The sequence below is a fragment of the Cherax quadricarinatus genome, unplaced genomic scaffold (genome assembly GCF_038502225.1).
Source record: "Cherax quadricarinatus isolate ZL_2023a unplaced genomic scaffold, ASM3850222v1 Contig1096, whole genome shotgun sequence".
NCBI classification, from domain to species: Eukaryota; Metazoa; Arthropoda; class Malacostraca; order Decapoda; family Parastacidae; genus Cherax; species Cherax quadricarinatus.
In genome coordinates this window covers 63,068-85,051 of record NW_027196122.1, presented here as the reverse complement: position 1 = coordinate 85,051, position 21,984 = coordinate 63,068, and the positions used below count along the sequence as shown (strand labels likewise).

The following is a 21,984-nucleotide window of genomic DNA, read 5'->3' as shown; positions in this document are numbered from 1 at the left end:
GCAGCTTCAAAATATATAGTCATATCCTTAGATGTCCTCAGAGTTCAATATATATTTATATATATATATATATATATATGTGTGTATATATGTGTATATGTGTGTATATATATGTGTATATATATATGTGTATATATATATATATATAACCATAAAATCATCATCAGACGTGTTAAGACTAATACAAAAGGAACAGTTACTTGTTTAGAGATATCAATTCCACTTTTTTTTCAGACAACTACAAGTGACAAATTTACGTAATCACTAATTTCTTACAGATCATTTTCAAAATTTGCAGGGTACAAGGATTCTACAGAATTACAGCGCTGTATGACCCTGGTGGTTTAGCGCTTAGTTTCGATAATACACAGAATAAGCTTAGGAAGGATAATCGACAGACAAGTAAACAGCTGAAGTAAATTCAGACACACAAAACTATAGACTACACTGAGTGGCGTAGGTAGTATGTTAAAGGGATCTGCATATGGAAGAGCAAGTAGTTATCAATACGCCATCAAAAATAGTAGTTTAGCTAATGAATGTAGGTACTGTGCTATCACCAAGAGAGATGCACATCATTACAGAGCACCCAGGGTTCCAGACTATGTGAAACAATGTATAAACGCGTGAATCAAGGAAACTTGAAAATGACAGACAGCATGACTTTATATGGAGAAATATAGAAGGAAGAGTGGCGGATGATACAAAGATGAACATAAGTGCGAAAAAGCGGTTTTCGCACAACAACGTCGAACATACAACAGCCACGAGTACGACAAATGACTAAGACATATGTATCATTTGGGTAACTATTTAAATATTTTACCTGTGCAGTAGGCTTCAGTCTAATACAGAAGTGATAGTGGAAATGTTTGGGTAATTTTGAGGTGCTAAACACTTCAGCTCTGACAGAGCCTTGCATACTGGAGATGGAAGTGAGATGTAGTGGCCGAGACCTAACAGGAGAGTTAAGTCCCTAGTGGAGGTAGGTCTTCCCAAACAGGTGTTTAACAACAGACTTACAGACATTTCCTGTACCAAGATACCATTGTGTTGCTATGTTAGATAAGTATTATTCATGGAACAAGCTGAAGAATAAGACATACAACATTTGGGTATCTCCATTTCTCCCGTGTCCGGTATTAAAAATCACCTTCGAAGAAGGCTGCTATGCAGGCGAAATGTTTCAGCATTTAAATACCCATGACTTATTGGGTACATGACTTATTGGGTACCATTCTTACATATGCATCTTATTCATCAATATTGTGTGCCACTAATGAAGTGACTGAGGATAACGAGAACTTTCAAAACTAGAGAAAATGCTAGTGATGACTATTCAAATGTGTGTTGAGATCCTGCTTGTCATGATTGTGACCAGATCTACCTGGAGTTCATTACCTTTGTAACTAGTTCAGCTATCATAATTTTGGGGTCCAGTCCCTGGACCCATTATGTACCTCTAATCTTCTGACTGCCGCCCACAGGATGGGTATGGGTGCATAATAAACATATTAAACTAAGAGGGGCATAGGGTAATACACTTAGTAGATACTGGAGGGCCTAGTCCCAAATCTGCGCATTACTATAACGTACCAGCGAGATATATGGAAGTGTAAATAGATCCAGTGAAAGATAGGAGAGAAAAGCACGTCTGTTGGTTTAGACTAGGCTATTCAAAATATTAAAATGTAGGTATTACAAACATTACTAAAACAAGTGTACGAATTTTCAAAAGAAAACTAAGTCACTACCTTCACTGTGTGCCAGATCAACCAAGTTGTGTGGGGGCCGGCAGACTGCCAACAGCAACAGCGTAGTCGACCAGACAACGGGAAGCCCTGCCTCAGGCCAGGCTTCGAGAATGGGAAAACTCTCGAAACACTTCTCGTGTAAATGCTTTTGTCCCAGTCTTTTCAGGCACCAATACAAGTGTGTTATGTTGAAGGTGGTATAAAATACCGACAAGTTGATGATTAAGACACGTGCAACAGTTTGGTATCTTTTTTGATGAAATGTTTCGCCTACACAGTACTTCTTCAGTCAAATACAGATTCAGCAGGTGTAGTGGTGAAATAAAGATTATGTTATCAGTCCATCAACCTTGGAGAAACAGTGTTTGAGGTGATCAGTCCCTTTGCCTGGAGAAGAGTTCAGCTCCATGATGGTCTGGGACGACATGAAGCTTTAGCTTCATGTCGTCCCAGAATATATAGGCGAGGGGGACAGGAACGGGACCGAGAGAGGAAGAAAAAGTAGTGTACCAGTCACGGTATTGTACCTTTTTTGTTTTATGAAGAAAATGGTATTGTGAAATTTCCATTTCAGTTAATTTTATTTACACAATTATCCCATATAGTTTTTTGATTATAATAATAATTATCCCATATAGTAACCTAAACTTAATGCAGTTTTTTTCCCGAGATTCCATTAAAACATTGGTGTATTTCAGTTACTTAGCTACTAAAGTGACTTTCAGTGAATACACTAACTTTAGACTAAAAGTTAAGTTTTCATATACTGATATATTCTCTACACTTTCCTTATCTACAGATTACTTACAATTGTGTAATGACAAGTTGATAAGGATATATGAAATCGCAGGTGCCGTAATGTCCATAGATATAGGCGTTTTTCGGATTATTTGAACACTGATGTTTATACAACTTTGAAATTGTCACTTGTTAGTCTGTTGTGTACCTGTAGTTGATTTCCGGGGGTCACCGCCCCCACGGCGGGAGGGAGAGCTATATCATAATCTACACTTGGAAAATCTTGGAAGGAATGGTCCCAAATCTGCACACAGAAATCACTCCCTACGAAAGTAAAAGACTGGGCAGGCGATGCAAAATGCCCCCAATAAAAAGTAGAGGCGCCATTGGTACACTAAGGGAAAACACCATAAGTGTCCGGGGCCCAAAACTGTTCAACAGCCTCCCATCAAGCATCAGGGGAATTGCCAATAAACCCCTGGCTGCCTTCAAGAGAGCTGGATAGATACCTAAAGTCAGTGCCGGATCAGCCGGGCTGTGGCTCGTACGTTGGACTGCGTGCGGCCAGCAGTAACAGCCTAGTTGATCAGGCCCTGATCCATCGGGAGGCCTGGTCGTGGACCGGGCCGCGGGGGCGTTGATCCCCGGAATAACCTCCAGGTAACCTCCCGGTAACGGCCTGGCCCCCAGACCATGCCTCTTGATGGCCTGATCATATATTATTCCACAAATGATATATTTACGATGATTTAAATTATCAGTTTGCCATAGAGATGCAAGTTGCCATTTACAACTTATGTCGTACATATAATTAATGACGATCTGGAGGATCCGCTTGCGTGTGAGAGGGTGAAGAAAAGAGGGAAGGAAAGGGAGGGAGGGAGAGGAGGTAGAGTAGAGAGCTGGAGGGAGAAATTATTATTATTAATCAAAAAGAAGCGCTAAGCCACAAGGACTATACAGCTGGAGGGAGAAAGAGGGGGGAGAAGTAGAGCGAGAGAACCTTTACTAGTAATCCTCTGGGAAAACCATTAAAATTTCTTCCACATGGCAGTTCATGAGACGGCATTCAGAAATTTCCAATACGTTGGACCTCCATATTCTGGGTTTCCTTTCATTTCGCGAGCATGTTTGTACTCTCTAAGACGTACTCTTGTTTGCAGGCGGTGGAGCCACAGCTCTATCCCTTTACCATATTTCAGATTTCTAGCCTCCAGGTCCCTCTTATACCTACTCTTGAAACTATGTAAGGCAGTTTGCCTTGTACCTCTTATATAGTACGTGTCATTTACCACATTACGTCTTGAGCTGCCATCTGTGTTCACTGGTTTCCTTTCCCTGGAGCTCAGTCCTATTTACTCTAATATCCTCAGTATTTTGTTAGACTATTATATATCTAATGCTTCTCTTCTAGTTAAATAAAATATCTAGTCTATAGTTCGTCCCTTTTAATTCCGCCACTGATCAAGAATTTTTGAACGTTTTCTGCGTTGTTATACTTGATCAGAAGTGGGTTCTGCTCAGGCCCAATGTGGGCCTAAGCAGGGCCTAAGGTGTGTATCTTAAATGAATCTTCAAATATCGTAAAGTATTTCGTAGTCAAGATCCTTTTTGCATATGGTTTATTCATTGTATAATATTCAGAATGTGTCTTAACAGCTCTGTTTCCTGTCCATATTTCAGTCTCCTCAGTTTATGAAGTCTCCCCCAGTTCTCGCTGGTCGTTACGTCTCATTGGTATCACGTCTGCAAACAGTAACACAGAAGCGTAAAATTCATCTAGCAGCAGGTGACAGACAGGCTACTCCAATATTAATCGTCAGAAAGTTAAGACACATGTGCAACATCTGGATATCTTTATTGTAGACGTTTCGCCATCCAGTGGCTTTATCAATACAGATTCTAGGACATAATAGGAGGCTGTAGAACTATATACAAAAGATGAGGTAATCAGTCCCTCAGCCTTGGAGTAAGTGTTCACAGCATCGTGGTGGAGGAGAATCTGGAGCAAAGGCAAGAAGACTGGCGGTTATATAGGCGTCAGTGGATAAGGACGGGCAGCAGACGAGAGCATAGTCCTTTCTTGCACATTAATCGTCAGAGGGTAGAGGTGAATGACCAGGAAAGAAATATAAACAGCAATTAGGAAATTCCCTGTATAAGCAGCTCTCACTACTAGGAGGCTAGCACTGCCCTTCCCGAAATTCTAAATGACCGTTGACATTCTGTACTATGGGGCTATACCAGTGAGAATGAATGATTTTTAGGCGAATCTGGTGTGGAGTGTGAACATTCCAAGACCAGGCTTCATTCAACTTTGGATCATGAACGCTAAAAGCTACACTAGAAGGCACCATTGCAATGGTGCCTTCTAGTGTAGCTTTTATTCCAGTGTCTAGCTGGAATTTTAGCTTTATCCCAGTGTTCATCTTGGATAAGACTGGGCGTTAAAGTTTAGGAGCACATTGCATTAATTTTGTTTTAGTTTCAAATAAGGGTACACACCTTCAAGAAATAGGTTAGTATGGGTAGAGTCGCGTTTTTTTTTTTTTGTGCGTGCGTGTGTGTGTGTGTGTGTGTGTGTGTGTGTGTGTGTGTGTGTGTGTGTGTGTGTGTGTGTGTGTGTGTGTGTGTGTGTGAGAGAGAGAGAGAGAGAGAGAGAGAGAGAGAAAGGCACAGGGTGTTATGGGCTCGTGACAGGTATTTCCGTTTGGAGTAGGCCTACTTGTTTCACGAGTAGTACACATTAATGCATCCACAAAACAGGCGTTTTTAAGCAAATACCGCAAGAAGCTGGGGATCGAACTCTTAATATTTCAGCCCGCCTCGTGGGAAGCCAGCTAAACTCAACGACGCTTTAGTCCACTAAGCCATCAATACTTCAGACATCAGGTACCCAGTAACATTGGGCATGTCACTCCTAATGCAAGCACATACGTGACTGTTCCAAATGAGAAGAATGAAGTTAGTTCTGAGCTTACCACAGCCATGTGTGCGCGCTCGCATCAGGAATGACATGCCCAATGTTACTGGGTACCTGATGTTTGAAGTATTGATGGCTTAGTGGATTAGATTATAATAATCAAGGGGGAGCGCTTAGCCCGTAGGATTATGCAGCGCCTGTGGGGAGAATGTAGAAGGTATTCAGACTTAATTCAAGGAACCGGAGCACAGATCCCGTTCCCTAGAACAACGAGTCCCTCACCAACATCAAGGAACCTTCCTTGAGGAGCAGTGGATTAGAGTTGTTGTTTTTGGCTGGCTTTCCGCAAAGTGGGCTGAAATATAACTGGTTCGAGCCCCAGCTTCTTGCAGTATTATTTGTTTAAAACTACTTTATTCATGGATGCATTATATATTTTACACACACCCACCCACCCACACACACACACACACACACGGGACGTTAGGAAGTATTTCTTCAGAGTTGTCAGGAAGTGGAATAGCCTAGCAAGTGAAGTAGTGGAGGCAGGAACCATACATAGTTTTAAGAAGAGGTATGATACAGCTCAGGAAGCAGAGAGAGGACCTAGTAGCGATCAGCGAAGAGGCGGGGCCAGGAGCCGAGTCTCGACCCCTGCAACCACAATTAGGTGAGTACAATTAGGCGAGTACAGGCCGTCTCTCCAAACCACTTCGGCCCTTCCTCAGCCCTCTGGATAATACTTTTAATAACCCCGTACCTTCTAGTCTCTAAATTGTGAATTCTCTGCATAATATTCACACCACACGTTGCCCTTGGACATCACCTCTTTACTGTCTCGCTGGAACATTTAAAACCCATGGTTCACACCCATATAAGTGTTGGTACCACCATTTTTCTTTTACGTTCCCTTTCCTTGGGCTCTGAATAACTTTCTTTTTCTACACAGATGCCTCAATAAACCACCCACGTTTTTACCCCTCAACCAATTTTATGATTTACCTCATCTTTCAGACTCGTCCGCCGCCAAGTCCACTTACAAATATTTGAACACATTTCCTCTATACTCTCCTTCCAATCTGATATCCATTTTTTCATTGCCTTAATTTCTGTTACTCATAACCTTACCATTTCATTTATTCACTCTTTAAAATTTATTTTTTTAACAAACCGGCAGTATTCCACCAAGGCAGGGTGACCTAAAAAGAAAAACTAAAGTGTCTTTTTAAATTTAATAATTTGTACAGAAGGGGTTACTAGCCTCTTGCTCCTTGCATGGTTAACCGATGAATTCATTTCCACTTCCCCATGAAGAAAAAGAATCACAAGAACTAATAAGAAAATAGAAGAAAAGCCAGATGGGCATGTAAATATACATGCATGAACATTAATGTATAGTGTGACCTAAGTAGAAGTAGGAAGATATACCTGTTATCCAATATGTTTGATAATAGACACCAGCAATCCTACCATCATGTAAAATAATTACAAGTTTCCGTTTTACACTTGGCAGGACGGTAGTACCTCCCTGGGTGGTTGCTGTCTACCAACCTACTACCAGGTTTCTTTTAAATACCCTCCCAAATTAGTCTACCCACCTTTGCAACTTCTATTCATACTCTCCCAAAAAGTGTCAATGGTAAAAACCACCTGACAACTCAATTTGTATTAGATTCATCTTTCATTCCTACACGTCTCCTAACGCCCTAGCATTCGCTTCTTACAACCTCATCTATGAATTTGTTGAACAATCATGGTAACCTAAGTTTCTAAGGCCTACTTTTGCTGGAAAATCTCCCTTTCTTTCCTACATACCCTAACCTGAGCCTCACTATCCTCAAAAACTCTTGGCTGCTTTAAGAACCTACCACCTACAGTATTCCATACACTTGCAGCTTTTCTCCCCCTTCCTAAAATCTCTGTTCATCTGCAGTCCTGCTCTGTTTTATCTGATTCAATAATAACTACACAGTTTAGCAGGTTTATTCCCTGCCAACCCCTAGGTACCTTTCCCTTATTCATACGTTTATGGAACAAACACCAACCACTCCTAAACTATCCCCACCTGCTCTTAACATTTGTCTTTATCCCGTCAATCCCAGTTGCTTTATCCAGTTTTAATCTTCCCACTGCTTCACGCACCTCCCTCACACATGGCTCTTCCTCACTCCTAGATGTTAAATCTCCCTGCCCAGTGCATGAAATCACTGCCTTCCTCTCCATTTAACAGTTAATTAAAATATGCCCTCCATCTTCCCACTTTCTCCATCCCCTCCATCTAGCGACTTCTTTACTGTTAAATATATTAGTTTCCTAGATGTTTTTTACTCCAAGTTTTATTCTCAGCAGTATTTGTTGACAAACTCGCTTTCTCATTTGCTTTCCTTTTACACTCTTGTCACTAGTTCAAGCTATCTTACTCTTCATATAATCCACACTTTATATCACTTGCTTTATAGAAACCTCATGTTAACTTTTTCTCTTACCACTTTTTTACCTCACTGCGCCAATTGTGCTTCTTCCCTCCAGCACTCTCTCTCCTGATCTACTAACTTTGTTGCACATTAACACTGCATTCTTAAATCTACCTCATACCTCTGACATTTCCTGAAGTCTATAGCCCACCTTTCTTCCATCAGTTGCTTACATTTTTACCCAGTCTTAAAATATGGACTCACTGTCTTACTGATGACATTCTCCTTTTATCCCGTCTATTACTCTCACTGTAGCTGGAACTAAATCTGATTTATGTCGCCCCTCTAAAAACATGCACATCCAAAATCAACTTATGTACTAGTACAGATTGCTATCATTACGCCCTATGTCTCATCTCTTGTACTTCTCTATCTTCTTTCTTAAAATACGTATTGCCTCTTACCAAACCTCTTTCTATATAAAGTTAAATTCGAACTGTCATCCCTTTCCTAGAATCAAACCTGATTGCCTCCTATTGCCCAAGCTTTAAAATATATATTTAGTACATGTACAAGGTATACAGGCGTAGCTGACATGACATATTACTATATAGGAAGCCGCTTGTTATGCAGAGCATTTCGGGCAAATTAGGTCAGTTTTGTCCCAGGATGCGACCCACACCAGTCGACTAACTCCCAGGTACCCATTTCACTGATGGGTGAACAGGGACAGCAGGTGGCTTATGGAAACACGTTCCTAATGTTTTCCAGCCGTACCGGAGTAGATTCGAACTCCTCAGTGTGTGAGCTGAGTGCGAACTATGGGCCACCAGTGAGTGTTTTCACATTACAATAATGTTCAACTTTTGTGGGTAATTATTTCTATTAAACCATTTTCTCTCCTCAGGTACGTAGGACTTTTGTGGTGTCAGTCAACACAAGAGACGATGGTGAGTAACTGGTGAGGGTGTGGATGGTTGGGGTGTGTGGATGGTTAATGTGCTCACCTCTTGAGGGGGGGGGGGGTCGAGAGTGCTCCTAGCCTCGCCTAGAGACCTAGACCACTTTCACCGGTATCTGTTATCTTGCCACTTGGCCTTATCTTGAAGCTGTGTGTTGAGTTTGCCTCCACCACTGCCTCATCCAAGTCTTTACACTTGATAACCATCTTGAGACTAAAGAAATACTTTCCTACATCCCTATAACTCATCTCTTCACCCACCTGTGCCTGCTTGATCTTGGTCCTCTTAATTCAAAGTATCCCCCTCCCCTTTATTCTATCAATTCCTTTCAGGATTTGATATATACAGTACATAATCATGCCCCTTTCCATCGTCCTCCTTGCCACCAAGGTCTCCTCGTATGCCAGTCCCCTCAGTACTGCTATAAATCCAGTTGTACACCTATGCACCTTTTCGAGCTAATGCTCGTGCTTTATGACGTACTAAGCGATTTTCCTAACAGGTCATGTAGAGAGTTCTGAAGTTATCGTTAAGTTCCTGAATTCTTTTCTGAGGTTTGCTAATATTGTATACTATGCTGCCATTATCTGATTTATGTTCAATTCCTGGCAATATGTTTGTTTTTATATATTTATCCAAGGACCTTTCATTCTTATTTGCGACTTCTCTGCCCATGCTGTACTGTGTCCTGTCTGTCCTCGCCTCCAGATTGCATGACTTTGCATTTGTTTGGATTTTAATCGAGAATGCAGTTGTCTGACCACATCTCCAGTCTGTGTATGAATGGTACACAGTGCCGACGAGATGAAGAATTACACGAGCAGCGTCTGGGTATCACTTAGACATTTCACCATCCAGTGACTATCAATACAATATATAGACCTAATATGAAGACCAAAAATATATACAATAAAGAGTGGGATTCGAGGTAATTAGTTTCTCAGCGCAAGTGACGAACACCGCCATCTTAAATCTGATTCACAGGCAGGAAGACTGGAGTCTGGATATTGGATTCAGAAGAGATGCAGCATACTAAGGCATTGTCACTGGTAGGACACCACTACAACCTACTTTCTAACTCCTGGTCCAACTTTTGGGCATGACTTGCTTCTACTGGGGAATCCAGCTTACCAGTTACAATGCCTTCGTCTGCTGCACTTTCATCTGACTCCAGTATATAAACTCAGTCTTCCAGCCTGTGCTGCAGGTTCTTCAAGACTAGTGTTCATCACCTGCTCCTAGGCTGAGGGACTATTACCTCGTTTTCCATTATCTTTGTATATATTTCTAGAATATTCAGATTATGTCTGTGGATTGTACTGATAACCACTGGCTGGCGAAACATCTACACGATACTCAGACGTTGCACACGTAATTCATCTCCAGTCACCTTGGAGTTGATCAGTGTCCTCTCCTCTTATCCTTTCCATTAGTTTCACATAGTCGGCAAACGACACACTGGACTTAACCTACGTAAATGACTTGCCAAAGGGGATTAAGTACAGTTGCGGTTCTAACACATCCTTGCAGGACCCCACTCGTTACTCTATTACATTCTAATGTCTCATTCCTTGCTGTTAGTTTGTCTGGAGCATTGTACTTTAATCTTTCTTGCTCTTCTAATTCTGGATTAATCTCTGGTATAGTAGTTTCAAATGCTTTTCTACAGTCCAAAAAAAGTACATTATACAGTCCTGTGTTTTATCACTAATATGAAATTTTGGTAAATTTGTAATTCTGGATTTTCCATCCCTAAACGAGTGCTATCTTTGATTTACCTTTAAGTTTTTTTTTTTTTTTATACTATCCGAGCCTGGCTTCGGGCCAGTTAATTTTCTGTATAGAATTATCTTCAGTGCTTCACTAGAACTCTTGACAGAATGAATTTTAAGAATGTTTACCTACAGTTAAAGACCTCTTGTCTGTCCCCTTTCTTATAAATGGGGACCTCATTTACCTTTTTTTTCAAGTTTTCTGGCAGCTGTCATGACTGGTTAAATATCTGCTACTGAGTCACAGTTGTTTTGCCTCTTCCCTCAGTACTCATGGAGACAAGTTATCTGGTCCCATATTTTTTGTTACACCCAGATCAAGTAGGCTCTGCTCATTCTTCGGTATCTATTGATCTGTTCTGACTAATGTCCTTCTGGTAGTTCATTCTCTCCGGTGAAAGTCTTTGAATCTTTTGTATAATCTATATAGGTTTAGTGTATGAATATATTTGAATATCTTGGTAAGCACGAATGATGTCCGACGACTAGTTAGGACGGACTAGTTAGGACGGACTAGTTAGGACGGACTACTAGTAATCTACCATGAATGCCGACCCAGGTGATGGTGGAGCGGCGTTTTATCAGACTTCCAAAAAAAGTTATTTAATTAGTCGAGGTTGTGAGTGCAGGAATATATCGTGGGCAGCAGAGTCGTAACATATTAAACAGCTTCTGTGTTCTCAAGCCAAAATATTCTTAAACTGCAGGTTTAACTTAAATAATAGTGCTCTCTCTCCACTACAAATTGAGAGTCAAATTTAGGTCTACAAAATAATTTACGAACTGGCTTCAGAGAACCTTCATTGCTCGTATAAATTCGGTCAAACATTTAAATTGTAAATGTCTTAAATTGTACTCCTTAGAACGTAGGCGAGAAAGATGAATCATAACGTACAACTGGGAAATTCCGTGAGTAATTTGTCCCAAATCTGCACACCAAAAATAGTCTTGAGAAAGCAAGAGGCTTAGCACATGGTGTAATCTGGCCCCACTAAACAGCCGGGGTGTTGAGAGTACATCGAGATGGAACTCAAGTGTAAAGGAACAGACTTTTTGACACCCTCCCTTCATACAAAATAAGAAATTACCAAAGCACTATGCCTGGCTTCAAGACCCCTCCCTGGCTTCTAAACAGCGAGGGGTCTTGAAGTCGCAACCACTACTTTCCCTTCCTTCTACCATCACTATTACTTTTCCATTTTCTTCCTCTGTCCCTTCCCTGTCCTCTCGTATATATACTGGCTCCCTTACCTTAGTGTGTGAGTGTTACTAGTTAATGATCCAAGTTAACCGAAACATCAAAAGTTTTTCTCCTGTGTGCGGGTTATTTGTTATGACAGACGGAAGCATGTTAAATGTTTCCAGCTTTGGCAGGATTCCTGTTTTATCGGTCTTATGGACACAAGATGGCAGTTGATCTTACTAACAGCTACTGACATTCAATATACATTTATCTTTATTTTCCTTAGCGTTCCTCGATTGTTTTTAGTCATTTTATCTTTTACAATTTAGGTCTAATATGAGACCTGGTCGAGGGGCAACGATCCTTCATACTTTTAGTTTATAGAATTTGACGATTTGATTCTGCTTAAAATATTTGATCATGCGACTCGACCCCTGCAACCACAAATGAATACACATGTACACACGTACACGCACACAGGCTCAGCTTATTAAATTTGGCCGAGTCAGTTGTGTGCACACGCTTGAGCGATGTTTGAGCGAGTGGTGGTGGTGCTGGTGGGTGGGTGGTGCTGGTGGGTGGGTGGTGGTGCGTGGGTGGTGGTGCTGGTGCGTGGGTGGTGGTGCTGCTGGGTGGTGGTGCTGGTGGATGGGCGGGTGGTGGTGCTGGTGGATGGGCGGGTGGTGGTGCTGGTGGATGGGCGGGTGGTGGTGCTGGTGGATGGGCGGTGGTGGTGGATGGGCGGTGGTGGTGCTGGTGGATGGGCGGTGGTGGTGGATGGGCGGTGGTGGTGCTGGTGGATGGGTGGTGGTGGTGCTGGTGCGTGGGTGGTGGTGGTGCTGGTGGATGGGTGGGGCTGCTGCTGGTGGATGGGTGGTGGTGGTGCTGGTGGATGGGTGGTGGTGGTGCTGGTGGATGGGTGGTGGTGGTGCTGGTGGATGGGTGGTGGTGGTGCTGGTGGATGGGTGGTGGTGGTGCTGGTGGATGGGTGGTGGTGGTGCTGGTGGATGGGTGGTGGTGGTGCTGGTGGGTGGTGGTGCTGGTGGGTGGTGGTGCTGCTGCTGGTGCATGGGTGGTGGTGGTGCTGCTGCTGGTGGATGGGTGGTGGTGGTGCTGCTGCTGGTGGATGGGTGGTGGTGGTGCTGCTGCTGGTGGATGGGTGGTGGTGGTGCTGCTGCTGGTGGATGGGTGGTGGTGGTGCGTGGTGCGTTTTGCTGCTTATCAATATTAGTCTTAAAGCAGCTTAAATCATCGTAGTTATTATTGTATAACTGCAGAATCAGTTATCAGGTTATAAATATGACTGCAGAATGAATTATCGACTTAAGGGAAAACACACGGGAATACACTACAATCAACACACCTACTGACTCTGCAACCCATCCTCTTCACTCCCACAATCGGCCCTGCATGACCCTTGTGGGTTAACGCACATTATGTGAACAAACATCTATGCGATTTTCGAGAGTTTTCCTACTCCCGCAGCCCGGGGCCAGGCTTGTCTAGGGCTTCCCTGGTCAAGGAAACTGTTGCTGCTGGCTGCCCGCTGGCCCACAGCCATCAGAGCCCGGTTAATCTAGCACCTGATGGACGTACTTAAATTTCCGCTTTGAAAACTTTGTTCCAGCATTGTTTGATTTTTTTTTTGCATATCTGCTGGAGGTTTACAGGAAACGTTAAACCAGTAAGAATCAAAACCTAAGAGATGGAAAATAAGATAGGTTTGATCCAGTGTAAGGGAAGGTAGCTCCAATTCCCTGGATCAAGAAGTCATCAGCATCAAGACATCCATGTGGAAATGTACCCACATTGGTAAAGGGAATCCTCCTGATGCAACGTCCCCCTCCCCCTAGCCTGATACAACGTCTTCCCCCCAAGCATAGCCTTTAAAGATACCTGAACGAAGCTGCCGGGGGTCAACGACCCCTTCCGCACGGTCCCAGACCAAACCTCTAGTATCTGCCAGGATGGTTGCTGTCATCTAGCTAAGTTATGACAGTGGGGGCAGTACCTACCAGGATGGTTGGTGTCAACTAGCTAAGTTATGAGGAACAAGTGGCACTGGGATTCGCTCTGTGAAGTTAGCTACTGAAATATTCAAACTAGTTGAATTACCCAGCGAGACCTACCTCAAGGTTATCCCAAGACTATTTCGAGAGGTCACGCACTCTCCCCTCTCTCATAGCAGTCTTGATCACCCTAACTGCTGTTGCTAGCCGCATGCACTTCATCGTAGATACTACAGCTCAGCTGATTTACGAAGTAAATTGAAGATATTCAGTTAAGTCTCCAAGACTGATAAGAGAGGGGGGGGAGAGGAGTCTCCAAGACCGCTATACTTTTTATCACAAACTCTTATTTCTTTTTTTTTTTTTTGCGCACCAAAACAAATTGGTGCTTTTTTTCTAGCTAGCACGAGAAGTTAGTGCATCTTAGAGTGATTTAATGCCCCTATTACGTAGAAGTTTGCACGTTAGCCCGCCCGCCCACCTTAAATATTTTCTCACTTTTCTTCCATTATCCTGGAAAAAGATTTTCTTATTTGCATCTTTTTTTTTTTGGCGTTCCTATTGGAGATTGTGTTCTTGTACCAATGATTGCGTCACAATGCTGTTAATATTTCTGTCTCTTCCTTCGTTTCTCCCTCCCTCCCTTCCCTATTTCCTCCTCTACTTTCCCGTCCCTTCCTTAGCTGGTTCCATGGGTTACGGGGGAGGGGGGGGCCCAGAGTGGTCCGAGTCCCTGAATGTATTTTACAAGCTAACATTATGTCATCATTTATACTCCAATGGTCTACAAACTTCTACCAACAAATTTATGAAACAACTCTGGTAGTTTCCAGGCTGTGATGCAGGTGTGTTGCGAGCAGCGGCAGCCTGGCTGATCAGTCAGCGGGACAGTTTGGTCCTGTTGACTGGTTCAGCTGCGGGAGCACTGAAACGCCATAAGTTATGGTAGTGATGTCACGGATACGAGATAAATCCTTTCGCACTATTTCAAACAGCGGTATCAAGCGAACAGTGACCAAGAGAGAACTGAAAACATTAAACAGTGTCCAGAAGAGAGAAAACCATCAGCGAAAATGAGAGAAACTCGAAACTTTTTCTCATATGGGCAGTGCAAGCCAAAACCAAGTCAGGGAGATAAACGTCCTGGTAGATGTGATGTAAATGGTTCAGATATTCCACAAGTTGTAATAAAGTTGGTAGAATTACCGACAATATGTAAAGTAAAAGGACACAAGTGCAACTAATGTGACATTTATTGTGGCAACGTTTCGCTCTCCAGGAGCTTTATCAAGCCATTACAAACAATACATGGACACAGAGGGTATATAAAGGCTCTGAGTGAGGTGCAATACTAGTGAGGTAACATTTCGATGTTCACTAGTGGTAGTAGTAGTAGTAGTAGTAACAAAAATAATACAATATGGAAGAGCAAATAATTCGTACATGAGTAAAAGTAATAGCTTTTATATCCTTTTACTCATGTACGAATTATTTGCTCTTCCATATTGTATTATTTTTGTTACTACTACCACTAGTGAACATCGAAATGGTACCTCACTAGTATTGCACCTCACTCAGAGCCTTTATATACCCTCTGTGTCCATGTATTTTGTAATGTATTTTTGTAATGGCTTGATAAAGCTCCTGGAGAGCGAAACGTTGCCACAATAAATGTCACATTAGTTGCACTTGTGTCCTTTTAGTTTACATTCCACAAGTTGAAGAATGAGACTCGTCCAACATTTGGTTATCTTTGGAAATAAATGGTATAAAATACCGACACAATGGAAATATAAACACATATGCAGTATCACTTATCACTTATTTCTATATCCGACAACTTCAACCAGAATAATGGCTTCTATAACATAGCTGAACCACTTGCCAAGAAACTTCTTCATCGCTATCCCACATAAGAACACTGTAGAAGGTCTGCTCACAAACTTGTCCAATCTCCTTTCCAAGCTACCCAAGATTTTAGACTAATCCCACTCGGTACATCAGATGCAGAATTCTCCACCTGACCTCAGCATTCTGAACCTGACTATAAATCGCGTTCCTTCCACCCCAGGTAGTTCTGTTTGTGACTTGAAAAAGCCCACTGTGTGGGCGAAACGTAGTCAATAAAGGGTCACATTATACTGCATGTGTGTTTATATTTCCATTTGGTTATCTTTATTGAGGAAAAAGTTTCCCTAGTCAGTGGCTTCTTCAGTCCGATACAGAGACGAAAGGTGGAAGATAAGTAGCAATTTGAGGTAATCAGTCAGTCTGGAGTTGATGTGATCAGCCCAATCTCAATATTGATGGACTGAACACTGACTCCAGGCTGAGGGACTGATTACCTCAAACTCCTCCTCCTCACTTCATCTCTGTATCGGACTGAAGAAGCTACTGGCTGGGGGAAACTTTTCCTCAAAGAACAAAATGTTGCACAAGTGTCATTCTTCAACCTCCTGGCAGTAAAAGGGGAAAAAACAGGAAGATTAATTTTGACACCAACATAAGTTAACAGTGACCCCTCATTAACCAAACAGTCAAACAGTGAGGTTATGAGAACTTCGAAAAGAAAAAGTTGAAAACAAAGATTGACGAAATCTTAACACGATTGAAAGTATACGATTTATATGATTTTATTTTGATGTTTTGTCCACCAGAGGCTCCATCTGACTTAATACACGTGTCAGTACATCACATATATACGCATGGGAAAGTCGAGTATAATCATACTCATAATTTTTAAAGGGGGTGGACAGGTAAGCCAGCGGAAGGCCTCGGTCAGACGACTAAAAGCGCCAGCGGTGGATTATTATATGACAGACCTGCGTCAAGAAACTTAGTTTCCTGACAAACCTAACCTGACTAGTCTATGCAGTTGTTTCTCCAGAATAATATAGATCTGTAATTATATACTTGAAAGGTTAGATTCTCTCGCACACAAAATACGAGAAGTTTAGTGTAAAGACTACACAATTTTTAAAAGGTAACTTCAATTTTTTTTTTTTTTTTTTGAAGTTCTAGGATTGCTAAACACGTGGAATTACAGCAGTTACAGAACCCGGGGCAGCGAGAGTACAGCAGGTCTCCCTTGCCCCTCGCAGCTGCTATTCCCCTACGACAATTTGTGAACACTTCAGAACAAGCAAAATACTGACCTGTTATACTTCGCGACAGCTGTTGACATGTCACTAATGTATGCACACGCACCCACGCTCAGGGAAGAAATAATCAAAACTAAGCGCTGAACCCACTAGGGTCGTACAGCGCTGCCGAAATAAGTAGAACAGAGGACAATTGGATCTTGTTACCAAATCAAACCCAAAAATAAGTAAAAGTGAAAGTCCACCATTGAAAAATTGTCCCACGAGGTACTGTAATTTATCCGATTTTCATGACTGGTTTGATGTAGACAAAGATACAAGTCATAGCACCGTGACATCATTCGCCTACGATGTTAATATAAACATGTACAAGTGTAACATCCGTCGAGGTCATGGTAAATCTAAGTTCACAAATCAGAATTTGCAGTTCCTGATCAGTCGGGCCGAGACGCATACATTTGATTGCGTATTGCTAATACCAATAGCCTGATTGATGAGGCTTTGAATCAGGAGGCTTGGTCCAGGACCTGACCCCGGGAACCTCAACAGGCAGGAAACACGTAAGACTGTGCGAGGGTCTATGTGCAGTTCATCAGTGCTCACTCATCACACACCATGTAACTCAGTGTTCATGTGTTCAAATCTAGTTCCTTCATTGTGGCAGAATTGTAGTTTATGGTGCTGGTCAGTCCCCTAACTCAAGTCTGCTCCCTCCCTCGTATGTTTTGGAATGAAGATACCTAACCGTTGCACACGTGTCATTTATTATCTACATGCATTTTGTCCTCCAGTGCATCCAAGATTATGTCATAGTAATCCAGTAGTTAGGAGAGGCTCTAAACCCATGCTGCCCTGGGTTGTGCAATTCTTGGGAATCCAAGTTGTTGGCGACCTTGCTTCAAAGAATCCTTTCAAAGAATTTTATGATGTGGGACGTTAGTTTTATCAGTTTAACTATTGCTTTGCTGCCACCTTTGTGAAGTGGGGGGGGGGGCTATATCCGTTATTTTTAGTGACTGGAATGACCCCCGTGTCTAGGAACCCTCTTTATAGAATACTCAAAGTAGGTGATAGTTTCTTGCAGCTCTTTATGAACACGGAGTTCCGAGAGTCTGGGCCTGGGGCAGAGTGCATGGGGGTGTTGGTAACGTATTTTTCGAAGCCAAATGAGGTTAGGTTACACCAAAATTTTTGGGGGATAATGACAAGGTTTTGAGTGATAAATTAGACATGTGCAACTCTTGGGTATCTTTATTGAGGAAACGTTTCGCCACACAGTGGCTTCATCAGTCCATACAAAGGAGAATCTTGAAGAATAGGAGGAGAATGAGGTAATCAGTCCCTCAACCTTGAGTCGATGTGGTCAGTCCATCAATCTTGAATAGAATACGGCATACGTGCTGAGAAGGAGCTTATAAACCGTTGGCAGGAGAGGTGCAGCAGTCAGAGGTAGTGTCACATTTGTTCAATGTTGAAGTAGGTCGTGCCCAAGAATTAGGCAAGCGAAGAATTCCCAAGTATTAAGATCCCAAGAAGATGCAGTGTCTGACAGGTTTGTAGATGAATGGTTCAGAGAACCGAGAATCTTCGCTTGCCTAATTCTTGGGCACGACCTACTTCAACATTGAACAAATGTTACACGACCTATGACTGCTTCACCTCTCCTGCCAACGGTTTATAAGCTCCTTCTCAGCACGTATGCCGTATTCTATTCAAGATTGATGGACTGACCACATCGACTCAAGGTTGAGGGACTGATTACCTCATTCTCCTCCTATTCTTCAAGATTCTCCTTTGTATGAACTGATGAAGCCACTGTGTGGCGAAACGTTTCCTCAATAAAGATACCCAAGAGTTGCACATGTGTCTAATTTATCAACATGTCGGTTCTCTGAACCATTCATCTACAAGGTTTTGAGTCTCGTTCGTGACGCATTCGTCCAGATTGTTGACCAGTAGTGTGATTAATGGTCACTGAACAGTCATATCGAGTCCTCGGTATCTGTCATTTCTTGGTTGTCATCGGTGAAGGTTCCATCATGTATAATCAGAGGCATGATACTGGATGTGATTTTGTTACACCAGAAGTGTTTTGTATTTCCTACAGTTTCACTAATGGTTAGCACCGCCGGCACCTGGCTGTATCGCCAATATCCAGCTGTAACGCTGAACACTCCCAAACCTTGCTGAACATGACGCCTATATAACCGCCAGTCTTCTTGCCTTTGCTCCAGATTCTCCTCCACCACGATGCTGTGAACACTAACTCACAAGGCCGAGGGACTGATTACCTCATCTTGCTGAACATGTTCATAGCTCACTACACTGCTCGCAAGATACTTAACATTTATGTTAGTACCATTATTACTACTGCTAACGGAACATCTAGCTAACTCTCCCTCCCCCCCCTACTCCTAACTCGACCATTAGATCTATATCAGCTGCCAGACGCACATTAGCTTCCCATTCCTTACCATTGCGTCCATTACTAGCTGCATTAGTTTGGCGGCGGCCAAATTATGGAGCTGGAGTAAGAGGGCACGCTGGGCTTGGACTGGGGACAGCGTTCTTACACGAAATCATTACGGCGAAAAAATGCTGGAACTACCTTGTGTGTTGGCCAGATTTGTAGGTACAGGAAGTGAGGGAGGTAGGGAAGGTAGGAGAGACCGAAGCAAAGCGGCGTAGAGTCAGTACCAGGTCGACACCAGGCAATCAGTACACGTTAGTCAAAATTAGTGACTTGTTTTAGAGTATTTTCTCCAAGAGTTCTATGAATACAAGATTGCATGTATTTCTACCACGCTGAACACAAAGCTACCCCTAAAGCTACCCCTGAAGCTACCATTCATCTGAATTACAAAGTTAATCTTTTACTTGATACGCTTTAGCTCAATTTCTCTACACGTTATTTCTTCAGGTAAAGTTTGCTTATTTTAAATTAACATCAATTAACGAATTTAAGCAATTTTAACATTACACCAGTAAATGCACAATTACATTGTGTAAGTGCTATATCCATATGGGTCACAGTTAACATAAGAGGAACACTGCAGAATGCCTACTGGCTAACGCAGAATCACCCAAGACTAAGTTTCCCTCTGCCTCCCAGGGATTTTGTCAAACTAATTGAACAGCTGCATTAACCGATTCTCTTTCGATAACCTCTACATAGGGGATAGGTATGGGTGCCCCATCAGCGCCATCTTGCAGAGGTTATACATGAAACGCCTAGAAACAATGCTTCGCCACCCAGCATTATCACATGGGTGGGATACATGGCCGACGACCTCAGTCACTTCCAAACGTTTTGACATCCAGAATCTGCAGAAAAGGTCCAACGAAGTCGAACCGGCAGCCCAGTTGATGAGAGTAAGACACATGTGCAACATCTGGATATCTTTATTGTAGACGTTTCGCCATCCAGTGGCTTTATCAATACAAATTCCAGGACATAACTTGAAGACAGTAGAACTATGTACAGAAGATGAGGTAATCAGTCCCTCAACCTAGGAGTAGGTGCGAACAGCACCATAGTCGAGGTTGAGGGACTGATTACCTCATCTTCTGTACATAGTTCTACTGTCTTCAAGTTATGTCCTGGAATTTGTATTGATAAAGCCACTGGATGGCGAAACGTCTACAATAAAGATACCCAGATGTTGCACATGTGTCTTACTCTCATCTTGTCGGTATTATATACCATTCGTACACAGCCCAGTTGATACTTGGAGACCAATGCCAGGTTACCAGTCATCAACCCTCATTTGAAGGAAACGCCTTAAAATTCCAGTTATACAGGAGGCCTACACAAAATCTTTTTTTTTCTGTTTTTGCACATCAATTTTACTATGAGCCGTTATTTTACCTTATCTCATTTCGAAGCCCAGCTCTATCTAAGGTATACTACCACCCTCCAGGATGCCAACCACGAGTGTAACACCCAGGTCTGTACTAGGTGAACAGGGACAGCAGGTGCAAGGAATCATGCCCAAGGTTTTCATCCGGCCGGGATCGAACCCCGGACACTTAGTATGTGAAATCAATACGCTACTCTAGTCAAGATAGTCTCAACGAGGCATCATCGAATTTAGCACATCACACCCAACTTCTGAGTTTTTCCAAGAAATGTTCTCATACACCAAACCTTCAAGGTAAACTTCCGTGTCATCTTCCTCAGACTGCAAGAAACCTGCCCTTCACGCCACCTTTTCACAGTGACACCACTTTGAACATTTATCGTCTTTCCCAACAGCCAATTTCCTTGAACGTTTAAAAATATAGTAGCACATAAGGACCTGCCTCGTATGGATAAGGACCTGCCTCGTATGGGCCAGTAGGCCTTCTGCAGTGTTCCTACATTCTTATGTTCTTACATGATAATACGAGACTCATAATAACCAGCACATCTATCAGAGATCTCACCAGGATAAGTGGCAAAACCTGGAACCAGTCAAAACAATGGTTTAAATAATTCCCATGCTGAGGCTGTGAAACCTAGGGACACGTCTGGACATACACGCATTCAAATGAGATCACCTGAACACTGCATGTGTGCAACACTGAACACTACCAGCTACTTGAATTGGAACGACAGAGGCTAAGTGCTTAAGGAATTAAACACCAACATATGAAAGTGCAGTGAAACATCATTAGTCTCCATTTCCCAGTTACACGGAGCTAAGGCAGCTTCGTCGTCTTTGAGATTCTAAAGCAATCTCTTAAGCGATAACCCTCCCTTTCATCTCATAACTAGACTTAGCCCCACCTCACCTTATTCCCTTTTTTTTAGTTGCTTGACGTACCTTATACCTAAGGTAGGTACCGTTTCCTCACTAACCTATCCTAGCTTACATGTCAGAAGTTAAATCGTGACTCGAAAATGAAATTCAACCTCCCTAAGGATAATACTCATCCTCTTAGCTGTTTGATTACACTTAACATAAGAACATAAGAAAGGAGGAACACTACAATAGGCCTGCTGGCCCATATTAGGCAGGTCCTTCCAAGAACAACAAAATCCCTGGGCTACAGTTGAAAGCATCAAGATTCCTACTGCCTTTTGTTGAAAGTTATGTAGCAGTGTAACTTACAAGTAGTGATGAATGGTTTTGAAAACCGACAAGTT

General features: G+C 42.4%; 1 long non-coding RNA gene across 2 annotated transcripts in view; it reads right to left on the bottom strand.

The window, feature by feature from the left end:
- Positions 1-4,099: 4,099 nt before the first annotated feature.
- The window catches only part of LOC138851586 (uncharacterized), a 37,923-nt gene continuing 20,038 nt past the window's right edge, over positions 4,100-21,984 (bottom strand). The window contains exon 3 of one of the 2 annotated variants that reach the window (XR_011391289.1): positions 4,100-4,238. This is a non-coding gene — a long non-coding RNA (uncharacterized lncRNA). Of the gene's footprint in view, positions 4,239-4,411; positions 4,495-21,984 lie in introns of those variants that run through there. The other variant, XR_011391290.1, reaches the window with a different exon arrangement.